Here is a 14,388-nt window from a genome sequence, read left to right on the forward strand (position 1 = left end):
TGTTGACTCTAAGCCTTATGCCTATAAAATTAGCACCTAATCATTTAGAGATTGATGACATAGAGTTGACTCCAAAGGACCTAATCATTGAACTTCATTAGCTATCTTTATGGTTGTATAGGGAGTGGTGTTTCGTATACATGCGCCGTGTTTTTACCGGTTCCTTGAATCTGTTTGGTTCCTTGCATTTAGTTTGGTTACGTAACTCTTGTATCTATGGTGTTCAGAAGCAAGAGAGAAAAAATTTGTTTTAGAAATATGTCTGAGTTTTTCGACACGGTTCATATGAGTTTTATATTGGTGTCGGACATTGGTCGTATGAGTGTCAAGGTAAAGGAAAGAACAATTATTTAGGACACTAGTTCGACATGTGTCGTACGGGTGTCATAGGAGTGTCGGACACCGACGCATGTCGGACACCGCAACACGCCTAGTCCTAGAGGTGTCTGTACTTCATAGGTTGTGGCAAGGTCTCCGTTGTTGTGACTGTATTGCCTTGTGTTTAGGTGTTCCTGATTCTGTTTTGCTGCAAAACAGTGTTCAGTGGGTGCTGCTTTGTGTATCTCCTTATGCACACTTTTGCTGTTTTGTGTTCTGATTCTGTTTTTGATGCAAAATTTAGTGAATAAATTTGCGCACAGTAATGAATTTGACCATTTCTACCTTCCTATTCCTAATACAGTTATTGGTTGAGACTCTTGCATGTCTTATTCTTATCCTTAATAAGTTTTGGTCCCCCTCTTGTTGTAGGTGGGGACTGCTATGAGGAATGCTAGCTTAGCCCCAGTTGTGAAGTAGACATTCTGTTATTCTCACATTCTCATAGAAGGTTGTCCTTTGTCTTCTCTCATTTTCTCACCATCTCAGTAAAATTTCTTTCTAAAACTCTCTTCCCTACCTTTTTGCTGCAGCTGCAGAGTTTAGTTTTTGTCTAGAATGAAATAGTGGTGGATCTGAGGTGGAAAAAACCATTGACATTTTAGTCTATGTAACTTAACAACTAGTTTTACCATGTGTAACTATTTTCCTGTTAAGAGTTGTGCCAATTCTAATTATTGAATGATATGTGACAATAATTTGTATGAGAATAAAGTCGTCGCATCTTTAGTCAAGGTTAAATTCAACTCTTGACTACTACTCTTTTGTATTTCTTTTACTGTTAATGAATTTTATTGTAGTAGTTTCTCTTTCGTCATTTTATAGAAGTGTTTGTTCAGCTTAAAAGTCTGCACTTCTAGTTGTTATACTTCTTTCCAGTATCTGAGTTCCTTATTTTTAGCATATATATGTTTATCTGTAGGATACATGATTGTTTATCTATGTGGCACTTTTTGGAGGAAAGATGTATCAATCCTACATTCATCACAAACCATCCTGAGATAACGAGTCCTTTGGCAAAGTGGTACATATTAAAACCAGGCCTGACTGAACGATTTGAATTGTTTTTTAACAAATTTGAGGTAATATCATGATATTTAGGGGATCTATGTTTAAAGATATGGGATTCACTCCTTTTGACTTCTGATCACCGTTTCGTTAATTTTCAGATTTGCAACGCGTGAACTGAATTGAAGGACCCTGTGGTACAACGAAAAAGATTTGCTGATCAACTCAAGGTAATGAGATATGATACTGCTGCAATATGTTTTTTGAAATATGGTCTGTTTCAATTGAATGAGCCTGTGGTACAAGGACAAATGTGGACTGTTTCAGTGGAGGCCGAACAATTATATTTACCGAGAAAAATGAGTCTGCTTCTGAGCTTGTTGGATTGTTGGCTGGAGCAAAAAAAACTCCATGGGGACATATAGCAGTCACAACGTGAGGTGAGTTATGAATTGATACGATTCTTAAATTTCAGTTATCTTCATTGAATGAATGTTCATGGACCGACAGTCTGTAAAATTATTTTTGACTGATGTGTTTGATTATAAATTTTAATTGGTAACAATAGCAAATTAGCAATATAATTTGTGTGTGCCTGAAATTATTAATCTATTGTTTTATCTGAATTTTTTCTTATGACTTTTAGATTATATTGAAAGGTTTTAGATCTTGAAAATTCATGACATTGGTGGCCGGTGGCCCTATCATTCTCAGGTGAATTTTGTGCGATAAGCTTGTTCATTATCACCACATTACACTAAAGTTTGAAAATAAAGAAATGAATATCCTATATAATTTTATGTTTAAATAGGAAGCTTTACAGAATTTAGAGGTCCAATTCACAATAGACATGTACAAGATTTAGCATTAGCAGTTGCTCGATTTGTAACAAGAGGGTCACTTGATATTTGGTTGCTGGTAGATAGGAAAAAGCTGAACTAGATGTTTGAGGTGTTGGCAATTGATTTGTTTTTATTGTAGTTGAAGAAATGCAATTTGAAACTTGAAAATGATATAGATCTGTTTAAAATTAAAACGAGTTCAAAGCCATAGGGCTATTTCTAGAAAGATGATGCAGCTTGATATAACAAGAGGCATGTTTCTAATTTAAGCTGCAGATTATTATTTATTCATCATTAGAAATAAGAAGTAATTTCTGTAAGAAATTTTTTTATTTCAGTTTGGCGAAATTATGTTTGTCGTCCTCTAAGTTTATCATTTTCTTCACATAGGTCCTTTAATTTTTTTCTCAAATTGATCGTTTATGTTACATTCTAATTGCACTGACAGCCCTGTCTTCCATCCTCAATAATGACCAGATCTACTGAAAGCATGAAAGCATCTGATCATTAGGGTCTCTGCTCAGCCTTGCGCGAATTTCCCATCAACTGGAGAGTTTACATGGTCGTTAGTTGCTTTCAAGGATTGTAATTGATGAGGCTCACTGTGTGAGCCAATGTGGGCATGATTTTAGACCAGATTGTCAGGTTGGAGCTTTTATCCCTTCCAACTCAATTCAATTTTATGTGATATTTTTTTTTTGTAGAAAATCCTGTGATACAACTTTTTCTGCACTTGAAATAAATTTTTTCCTGTGATATAACTTTTTCAATTGAATTTTATTCCTTTTTTCTTAGCAGATGAGAAATGCTAGTGGACATAATTATGGCCTAGATGATATTGTCGGATGTTGCTGTGGCTATGCTTGATAGGGGTATATATATATTTATATATAGTTTGATGAATATTATGTCCAAAGATGTTTTTATTTTTTTAAATGATTATGCCCAAAGATGTTGTTATAGCCTTACGTTGATATTGCTATAATTTAACTTCTTAGATTGTATTCATGTATGCATATGTACTTTTTAATATATAAAATATTGATGTGGCATTAAAATATCCATAAATTTTTTTCTTATCTATAATGTAAAAGGAGAGAGGTCTCAAGCTGATTTGGTAAGTAGATTTAAAAAATAGCTTATATTTTTTTATAAAAAGTAATAGATTTCACATCGGTGGGTAAGAGGTCTGATGTGAAATATACATATTTAACTTCAGTTTCTATCATAAAACGGATGTGAAAACCTTATTGTTAAATTTTAAAGAGAGCGTACCACATCAGTGGAAGAAACGTTTGATGTGGAAAGATAGCTTTCACATCAATTCGTACCTGATGTTAAAAGACATGGACATACCACATCATGACACCTTACATCAGTTGCCACCTGATGCGAAAAGTGATTTTCAACTGATGTGAAAAATCCTTTCTGTAGTAGTGGATCTCTCGAATTCGACGTGTAGCTTCAAACCTGTTGGGAAATGGTTATTAGCTAACTATGTGCTAATATAGAATGATATGTGTTATTGTGTGCATTGATTGTTTTCAATGTAATTCAAAAAGTGTGCTAAGTTTTGCATTTGGATTCCCTGCAGTCAAATAGTCACACATCATTCACATGGGACGTTTAATCTTCAAATTAGACAAATTGTATTCTAACTTTACAAAATAGGTCAAAAACAGGAAGTTAGAATGTGATCGTCCAATCAAGATCGAACCGTTCATATTCACAAAAACTTGAATGTGTGACTGCAGGCAATCCATTTTCATCCTAGATAGAGTTTTCAATGAAATTTAGATCTTAAGTTCAAAAGATAATTATCCAGATTCTAGAAGAAAGAATCTAATATGCATACCCATCCATTTCAGGCATTTGAATATCCATGAAACGTGCATCAAATTGATGGGGTGGCCTCAGCATAGTGATGGCTTCTATTCCACTGCTTACACAAACCACACCAGCTCCATATTTTTTCAAAGCACCAGCTGCTACCGTGCGATGCACACTATTATCATCTACAATAAGAATCTTTCTCCCAGAGAGAAGATGCTTGAGTGACAAACCCTGATGTTCTCAGTTTTGAGGATTCCCTTTGTTCCCAACACCCACTGCTCTTTGTAGTGAACCCGCAAGCATACTTGCTCTCAAAGGTTTGACACCTGTTGGATTATGAAGACATGATGCCGTAGAACTCGCTCTTAAAGAAATACTAGAATTAACGAGAATAAATAGTTTTGGAGGAAACTCTTTTCCTTTATCAACTTCAACAACTTTCCTAATGTTATTCACAAAGTGCGATGAAATACTTGAGTCTCTTTCCCAAACCTCTTGTTCAATCAGGACCATATTGATAGTTGCATCCCCATCGGTTACGGTGGACAAACTTTGCTTCAAATCTGAAACTATTTCAACACGAACGCCAAGCCTTTGTATGTGATATCTCGACACTTCAGCACGAACGGGTCTCGGATCAATAACTAGTGCAGCTATACCATTAAACTCTGAGGTTGCAGGATGAGGTAGGTTATTGATTTGTTGAGTTTGAAGCTCGTTTGAATTAGGACATCCATTGGTGAACACAGCTGTAAATGTTAAAGTGCTTCCAATCTTCGGTTCGCTCACAAATCTGATTTCTCCATTCATGAGGCCCACTAAACACTTGTTAATGCTTAGACCAATACCAGTTCCTCCGTGTTTTCTTGAGATGGATGGACCTACCTGCATGAATGGAGTGAATATCATCGGCTACGACTCTAGAGGAATACCATCGCCTGTATCCTCTACCGATACAATCAAACTGATGAGATCATTGGAGGAGGTGGACGAGAAAGAACCAAGAGGTCCCTGGTGACTGAAGGCTCTGAATCCTTCCCAGCTGCGACGACCATCAGCATCTGGGAAACCACTTAATGTATGTTCTGCATCTTTTGAAATAGATTTTTTCTCAACTTCTATTGAATGGAAAACCTCCTCAACAAGATGGATAGTCACAAAGATATGTCCTTTATCTGTGAACTGCCAAACAATTGCATATTTTAGTTTTCATATTTTGACTTGTAAATTAGTCCACAAAAGGAACGAGTTTAAAGAGGTTTGATAGGACTCATTGGTATTTTACCTTAATCGAGTTACCCATGAGATTTGTAATTATTTGTCGAAACCTTCCAGGATCACCTATAAGCTGGTGAGGAACCTGATCCGAGACATCAATTGCTAACTTTGCTCCCAAAAAAGAATAAAACCAAACATGTAAAGCTTGTTAAGTTATGATTCTGAAAATTTCAACATGGTGGTAGAAGTGCATCAGAAGAATAGACATATATATTATTACCTCAGCTCCTTTTCCTTGAGATTTCTCAGAAAATAGTGATAACACATCGTCCATAATTGCTCGTATATCGAACAGCACAACCTCGAGCTCTATCTTACCAGATTCAATCTTTGCATGGTCCAAAACTTCATTTATAATTGACACCAGAGATTTTCCACTGCCTTGTGCTGTTCTGACATATTCTTGTTGGGTTACATCTAGATCAGTGTCCATGAGCATATTCATCATCCCTCAAAATCCAATTTAAGAGCATGGTCATGGATGAAGAAACAATAGATATACTTGGGATATTATGTATACAGAGAGTGAATTTTCAACTAACTGCAATGTTGACAATTGATTCAGCTCATATCATTGGTGTAACTTGAGCCTAAATAAATAAAAATCTAATAGCGACAACAAAAATTGCATACTCTCTCAAAAATAAAAACAAAATTGCATACCTGAGATTTAGCAACATCAGCTACTTCAGCTCGGTTTTTAAGCACCATCATCTCTTGGTAATCATCCTCTACTTTGGCAATTCGCACTAGTACAAAAAACCCTTTTAAAGTCGGCTAAAAAGGGTTTTTTAAGTCGGGCGCGTGTCCGACCTAATAGCTCTCGTCATAAGAAGTTTTTGCTTTGTAAGTCGGATTTAGCAACCGTCTTAAGGCATCATTTTAAGTCGGTTAAAAAAAGACTTTTTAAGTCGGGTACATGTCTGACCTAATAGCTCCCGTCATAAGAAGTTTTTGCTCTGTAAGTCAGATTTAGCAACTGTCTTAAGGCATCACTTTTTAAGTCGATTATCTGGGAACCGACTTACAAAGTTCAGTTTTTTTTTTCCATATAGCCTTCATGCATAATATGCTCCTTTATTTTTCCTGCAACCATTTTTTTTGTTCACTGCATACATGCAGATTTTTTTTTTTTAGACAGAATACATGCAAAATATCTGATGTTGTTAACTTGTAATAATAGAAAAATATATTGAAGAGCAAACCATAACCAAATTCTACATGTACTAATTAAATAAAACCATAGAACTATAATGTAAAACAATATAACTATAATGTCACACGTAAATAGTCACTGCACTGGCACACTAAAGTACATGTTAGGACCAAAATGCAAATAGTACAAAAAACTAAAAACAGGGCTAACACTAAGCTTAAACCCCAACTACTAAAAAAAAAACCGGTGTCACACTAAAGCTTACTCCCTACCTGCTCCAAAAATAATTCTCACACTAAGATGACTCCGCATTTGCTTCGATAAGTTCCAGAATCAAATTTGCTTTGATAAGTTCTTGAACATTTTTAACTTCATCCTTTTGGAATGGAGTTGAATCCGCAAATATCTGAATAAATATATGATGTCATAATATAAGTTTATCATACAAACATGTAAAAATCAAATTAATTAATTTATAATAGTTGTTAAAAAAATCTTATAACGTACTTGCATCCATGAATCCACAATGCCACCGGATACAATTCTCAACATATGTAGCATGACAAAGTATCCGCTCTCGTAAACAACCGATTGTCTTCGACTCTGAAATTGAATATGATCAAATGTGACCGTTTAGTCGGTAAATACTATTAAAAAATGATAGAGGAAGCAGTAGCATGTGTAAACAACTTACAGTGGGATAAAACCATAATACCTTATTATGCTTTCTCACCATTTGTAGCTTATTATAAGCTTCCAAAGCTCTACAATAATTAATACTTAATCGTTACTACTTATATCATTAAACATATCACAGTTCATGTACAATAAATAAATTGAATACTTACGAATCAACAATGGCTGATATTTTTTTATTTGCCGGCTTCTTTCCTAATGAACATAGAAATGTCACCTCACGCTTCTTGGGATTAATTATGAGCAACTTCCAGTGATGACTACAAGGGCAGTAAACAATTAAATTATTATTTGTAAAATTAAAATCTCTATATTACAAGTGATTAGATATAAAGAGAGAAAAAAAGAATCACTTGTTAAAGTAAGGAGCTAGGCACAAATCCTTTTTATTATGGTCCATCGTGTTTCGAATGTAGTTTTGAACATTAACTTGGTCATTTTGACTAAGAGTATAATATGGATCAAGGGATCCGTACATTCCACTTTTGACCAATTCAACACACGTTGTAGATACCTAAGATAGTTAAACAAAATTACATTATAAAATAAAATTAAGTAATTGAATGACCATTAAATTTACAAACAAAATATACTTACGTCAGCCACACTTGCAAAATAGTCAAGTGTAATTCTTTTTTACCCAAACACAAGTCCATGATACTGTCCCTTGGTAGCTCAATATCAATCCCACTATGTTCAGCCTTAAACTTCAAAACTTGTTCCATATACATTGCCTTCACTATCAATTTTTGACAAATAGGTTCCGACTTTTTTGGTGGAACATCAACTTTCGTAGGTGTATCAACATCCTAAACCATTATAATAAAACATTACACTAGTTTAAACAGTATCAAGTGTAAATAGTGATAGACATAAATATAATAAATACCATATTAGCAATAACTCGCAAAAGTCTTTTCGGTCATTTAATGAAAGTGTTGACTGCCACAACAATTGTTGTTGTACTTGAGCCATTGCATCTATCACCTTGAAAACAACCACTCAAACCATATCATTAGTTAGCACCTGATTGTGTATAGTGGACCCTAGGTTTTACACATTAGCATGTGCCACCATATTACTGCTTCCATCAATATACAATTCACACTCTTCTGGGATATCCATATCCTCTTCATCATCCAGTGTCTCTGGAACAATATATCAACTGCCCTTTGAGCTAACATTTGAGTGGTATTAAGAGAATGAATTGGGAAACTTTGATTTTGTTGAGAGCTTAGAGACTGCAACACGTCCTGTGTAATCTTCTTAGTCAAAGGTAACCACTTGTTTGCACTACAATGACATCAACCGTCACCATTACATTATAGTAATATTGGAAATGAACTTAAGTTAGAAGACAATTTTAGTTGATTTACATCCAACTTTAAATGTCTTCTTATTTAAAGTCTATTGAGCATGAATCTAATATTTTGCTAACTGAACTCTAAGTCTCTAAGGGAAAGGAGACCAATGTGTCTTAAACAAATACAGCAAGCACCATTGGCTACAGAAATTTCAAGCAAGCAACGAGATTCCGGTGTCAAACAAAGAACAGGTCAACTCAACAATGAAGTATCAGGGATAACATAACTAGAAAATCACAAAGCAATACTTGTTTCTTCATATTAAGCCAAAAGGAAAAATAACTTGACATTAACCAGGGAATTTATTCACTCTGCTCTATAATTTTCTTTTGACACAACCACTCTCTATACGCTAAGGCAACTTAAACTTGTAACTATTGTTCAAAAACCAACTACTTGAAAAAGAGTAAGTGAACATTATGGTTATCTAAATTCTATAGGCAGGTAGGCTACAATCTGTAAAGAACATGATAAAGTAGCTGCAAAGAGCCAATTTATAACACACACTATAGGTAGGTGGGCTGCAATCTGAGCATTAAATCATATATATACCGATGTACATGCCCAGCAGGTCAAATTTTGAGTTTCTTTTTTTATTAGGACATTGGCAGAAATGGACATTGAGTCCACACCTATTCATACAAAAGGTTTCCAAACACTTACTCAACTGGTACACCTTCAACCATTGATTCCACACCTATTTACATATATGATAAATATAAATAATGAAAAATGTTGGAAAGACAGGTGTTGTAACAAAATATATTGCCTAAATTGTATCGTAGTGTAGTACAAAAGTAGTACTCAGAGAGGAAAAAAAAACTGCAGTAAAAGGCTTTCAAGATTCCTGGTTCCTATATAAAAACAAGAAACAAAGCATAGACATGTGCATTAAGTGTTTTTCTGTTTCAACAAAAATGTCATTCTTTGATATAATATTACTATACTCAATATAAGACATATAGTTTAATAATAATAATATATTAACTAAAAATGTTTTGACTATAGGATAGTATTATATTTCCTAGGTTATTACATAAGTGTCACAGCGTTATGATTGACACATATGTCATGTTATTCCAAATGTCATAACTACTCCTATTTTATTTTTTATGAGAGGTAGCTACTCTATAGTTGTAAGTTGAAACTAAGATTACAAACTTTATGATTAGAATGACATTTTAATATATACTTCGGCAATCTTTTCAAACTTTAATAGCCTAAAAAATAGTAACAAATTGAGATAAAAAGGCTCAGCACTAACAACCCTTAATATATATTTTTTGTAACCTTCTGCTGATCCCTATTATGAGAGCCAAATTAATCAGAATTGATTGAATTGGCTGAAGGAATGACTAAATTGATTGATGATTTTCAAATTCATAAACTTTGATTGATGATTTTCAAATTCATAAACTAATTTTACCTTCATATACTTGGCGGAATAGACCATCTAATAGTTTCGATAGCTATAATCATAATTCACTCATTTGTTAAGTGCAGGTATAAGACTATGAATGTCTCTTACACCTAACAGACCCCCCAAATCAATAGCCCATTGTATGAGTGTAGATAATGCAGAAGCCCATTTTATGTGCTACAGAAACTCAATTGCTATGTCATATAAGTGCAACTCAGTCAATAAAAGGCTACGAGGACATTTGATATGTTGGGGTGTGGATTCGAACCCGCAATGTGTGAACTTTGCCACTAGGTTCTTAAACAAAACAAGACAAAACAAAACAAAAAACAATTTAACTGCTATATAGAACAGAGTGGCAGTAAGCGTAAACTAGTGAGAACTCTTGCTCGTACAGACATTAATACCATAGCTAGCAACCAAAAAAAATAAGTGAATGTTTTTGGAGGCCTAAAGTAATAACTTCAGCATATGCTTTCTCATAGGAACTTAAGTATGAATGATTCTAAAATACAGTAGAGTAACTTTTATACCTTTCTTCCTACCTAGTAGAGTAACCGACCAAATACAGCTAAACAAAACAAAATATAGTAACTATTTGAGAATCCATTTACCCTTTCTTTGTTCTATAATTATGTCTAGAGTCGTTAAGGCTAAAGTGACTTTGATCTAAACATTATTCAACAAATCAACGCCCCCATCTCCAAAGTCTAATATCAGAGACACACATTAGTATTTCCTAGATCATGACATTGCGTACATAGTGCATGTTTCTATCCGTCCTAGAACACGAATCCATTCACATTCGGTGAACCCTGTGAATCAATATCAGTAGTAAATTTTATACCTTTCCTTGTTCAAATAAGACACATACATCCATGGTTATTATCCAGAAAAGTGTTTTCACTTTTCTTAATCCCAAACTTAATAGAACTTAAAACCATCAAACCCTAGAATTATCAATTTTATCAAATCAATTCAAAGGCATGACAATTTCAAGTAAACCCTAATACCCAACTGATAGAACAAATTCTGAATGAATAAAAAGAATAAAAATACCTTTGTGGGGGAGAGAGGGAGCGAGTAACAGGAGTGGAGGTTCGATGACAGCAGTGATTGGCGGACTACGATATTTGTGAGGGAGAGTGACAACAGCAAGTGAGTAAGGCAGCGAGTGATAGCAGTGGAGGTTCCGGAGATGAGGGAGGAATCAAGATTAGTAAACCGCTGAGGGTGTGAGAAAGTTCCATTGATATTCAGAGGGAGAAAGAAGAGTATCGTTGAAAGAAAAGGCTTGAGAAAGTTCAGAGAGAAAGTGAGAAAGGCTTTTATGTAACTACTTAATTTAATTTAACTAATTTTAATTAATTAATTAATAAATAAAAGAGGGAAAGTTTTTATATTGACAAAAAAAAAGGGAAAATTCTTAGGTCGGGTGGTCAACCGACCGACTTAAGTAAATAACTTCTTAAGTCAATTGGTCAACCTAACAACTTAAGGAATTAATAACAAATATTTTCTTTTCATCATTTTATCAACCTTAAGTCGGATAACCTTATAAACGACTTAAGAAGGTTTGAAAAAATTGCGGAACTGCCACCGCGTCACTTCTTAAGACGGGTAGCAGAGCGAACCGACATAAGCACGAATCAAAAAAGTATTTTTTGTACTAGTGTCGACTCACAGTTGCATGACAAATATGTCCAACAAGGAGTGCAATAACAAGGATGCCAATTGATGTAACCGTCGCCAACCTTGGAAATGGTGGTTTCTCTTTGAACCTGTGTCAGCATCAATCTTAAAATATCATAAAAGTTTAATCAATATGAAAATTAGGAAACAAACCATACCATGTGACCCTAATATAGTGTATCACAAGTTTTATAAGGCTAATATATCAAGTTTTTAGATAACATATCTTGTACTTAATGTGAGATAGCATCATTATTGTAACAGAGTATGCAGAACTCTGCAGATATACTCTATTCGTTATGATAGAAGTCTCTGCAAAAGATCAGCTTAAAATTTGATTTCTAAGTACGGATTTCCATTATTTCAAAGTTAATTCATCAAAAGGACAGAAACTTATTTGGAAAAAAAGAGCTTTCTGCTGCACTTTACTTACCTGCAGTGCATCTCATGCTTCCTAAAAGGATCTCCAAAGTTAAGAAAGCTCACATGATAGAAATCGTCACCTGATACATCAGAACCATACATGGGAATTGGGTGTGTCTGATTTGTTGTATCATACACATTAACAAGCACGGTTTGCTTGCTAGCAAGTTGCTGAAGCAATTTCTCCACTAATGACTCTATTTCAAACACCCCACCAAGATACCTCCATAGCAGTTAGTTAAAACATTAACCATGTTCATGAATTGTTTACGCCAAATCGAATAAAGTTGCTCACTAAATCATTTACTTCAGAACTTGAAGTTAGCTAATTCATATTTAGGCCAAGTTTGGATAAACAAGTTAATTAAGTGCCTGAAGCGCAAACATTTATCATATAAGTGTTTATTTATAAGCTATTTCTATACCAAAAGAAAAATAAAGTCAAACTATTTTCATATATGCTTTAAGCTGTTTTCATAAGCTATCCAAGATAAGCTTATGGAAATAAGCTGAAAACAACTTATGGTCAAGTCATAATTGTTTGCATAAGCTCGTATAATCAATCTTACAAGTTCTTATGCTCAAATAAGTGAATCTAAATAGGCCGTTGACAAATTCCAAAACATATACACACCCATCAGTTGCTTGTATCCTTTCATTTGGGTAAGCATTTGATGGAAGATCTCTCTTGTAAACAGCAAATGTGTGGATAACTCCTAAATGGTTTGTTTTCAACAGCCTAAAAGGGGCAGTTAAAACCCCTTTGCCTGATTCTCTTGCTCGCAACATATTTTTACGGTCTTCCTGTATATGAACAAGTTAAGAACAGCGACTACAAAGTACAAACCATAACTCCACATATAATCTCACAAGAAACTTACCTTTCTAGAAAGCACATTAATAGATATGACATGTGAAATTGTATCTTGTGCAAAGATGACAGGAGCATATTCTCCAATTCATTTGGTACATAATCATCCTCATGAACCGGGTTCTGCTCCATGGTATCCATCCACTTAATACTCCACCCTTGTTGCTTCTCAAATTGTTCCCTTTCAGATTGAAGCACCCCTACAGCATATGCAACACCACTTGTATGTGGCCTCTCAAAAGCAGTTCTTTATGTATACTTTGCAAAGGTTTTCTGCATGTTTTACAACTTATTATGTACATTTGTTAACATCACACTACTGCTGATATCAACTTCATAAATAAAATATACATTTACTTCATTTCTATTCAAAAACATAAATTCAGATGGAAATGAAGACTTAAAACTTGAAAACCAGAAGGAAAGGATAAAGCTACTACATAGTACATAATTGAAAAACTAAGTGATTTGGCTCAACTGATTAATGAACTCATGCTAAAGATGAATTGTTCAGGACTCAATTATCAGGAGCCCCTTCATAGGGGAAGAGAAGGGTTAAGACAAAACAAAAAACAAAAAACACAAGATTGAATTAGATCCTTAATTGCAAGACAATGAATAGAAAGAGTAGGTACCTGGTCAATGGCAGAAGGATTCTTCGCATGATGGAAAGTTGAGATCAGAATAGACATGGCTTGAATATGACTCATACTAACATTAAACTGATCTGTAACATCCTAGCTCTTTCATCACACATTCTAGCTAAAGTCTCTTTCCTCTTTTCAATGTTGTGTAAGGTAATACCATAAAAGATCCATAAAGACACTATAAACCAACCCAAAACCCATGCCAGCAACAATTTCCTCCACAATTTTCTCCTAACTCTTTTAGAACCAATACACTGATAATACTGTTGATGGATTTTACATGTACTTCCCAAGATCTTCTCCCACCATTTAAGCCATATCTTTCCACCATCTCCTAAAAATCCCATCTTTCTGTCCATACTAATGAACCAGTTGATATAAATTAAAGATACAATCCAGCAACATAGCACTAAAAGTAGATGCCCCACTTTTAGACTAAACCCAATTACATGTAACAAACTCATCCACAACAGTAACCAACACTAGTGAACAGAAATGAACCACCACCTTCAAACTATATGAATAGAAAAGAAACATGAGACATGACAAGTTTGAGAAGATGCTATCTTATGGAACCAAGAGAAAATAGCTTTAAATTCAAAATGGTAACACTAATAGTAACACTAGAATATGAAATGAAATTCACACACGCCTTTAAAAGAATCAAAGAATCATTAAGAGTTTCTAATTCCAAACATGAATTGATACTTGTTGTTATCTTGTCAGCCCCAAGCTACCAACCAAAGAAAAGAAGGGCAAAAAACATAACCTACAAAGATT

At 34.4% G+C, this 14,388-nt stretch overlaps 2 pseudogenes across 1 annotated transcript; both read right to left on the bottom strand.

The window, feature by feature from the left end:
- Positions 1-3,598: 3,598 nt before the first annotated feature.
- Positions 3,599-14,086, bottom strand: LOC146915909 (histidine kinase 3-like; annotated as a pseudogene). Its single transcript, XR_015016623.1, has 10 exons — positions 13,597-14,086; positions 12,972-13,234; positions 12,725-12,894; positions 12,101-12,313; positions 11,656-11,756; positions 5,999-6,088; positions 5,562-5,840; positions 5,347-5,486; positions 4,084-5,243; positions 3,599-3,698 (listed from the first exon to the last, which is right to left on the bottom strand). The product of XR_015016623.1 is annotated as a histidine kinase 3-like (transcript).
- Positions 6,791-8,000, bottom strand: LOC146915910 (uncharacterized; annotated as a pseudogene).
- Positions 14,087-14,388: the final 302 nt, after the last annotated feature.

Source organism: Medicago sativa, chromosome 6, assembly GCF_051527215.1.
Source record: "Medicago sativa cultivar Bolivia chromosome 6, Bolivia_mono, whole genome shotgun sequence".
Taxonomy (NCBI): domain Eukaryota; kingdom Viridiplantae; phylum Streptophyta; class Magnoliopsida; order Fabales; family Fabaceae; genus Medicago; species Medicago sativa.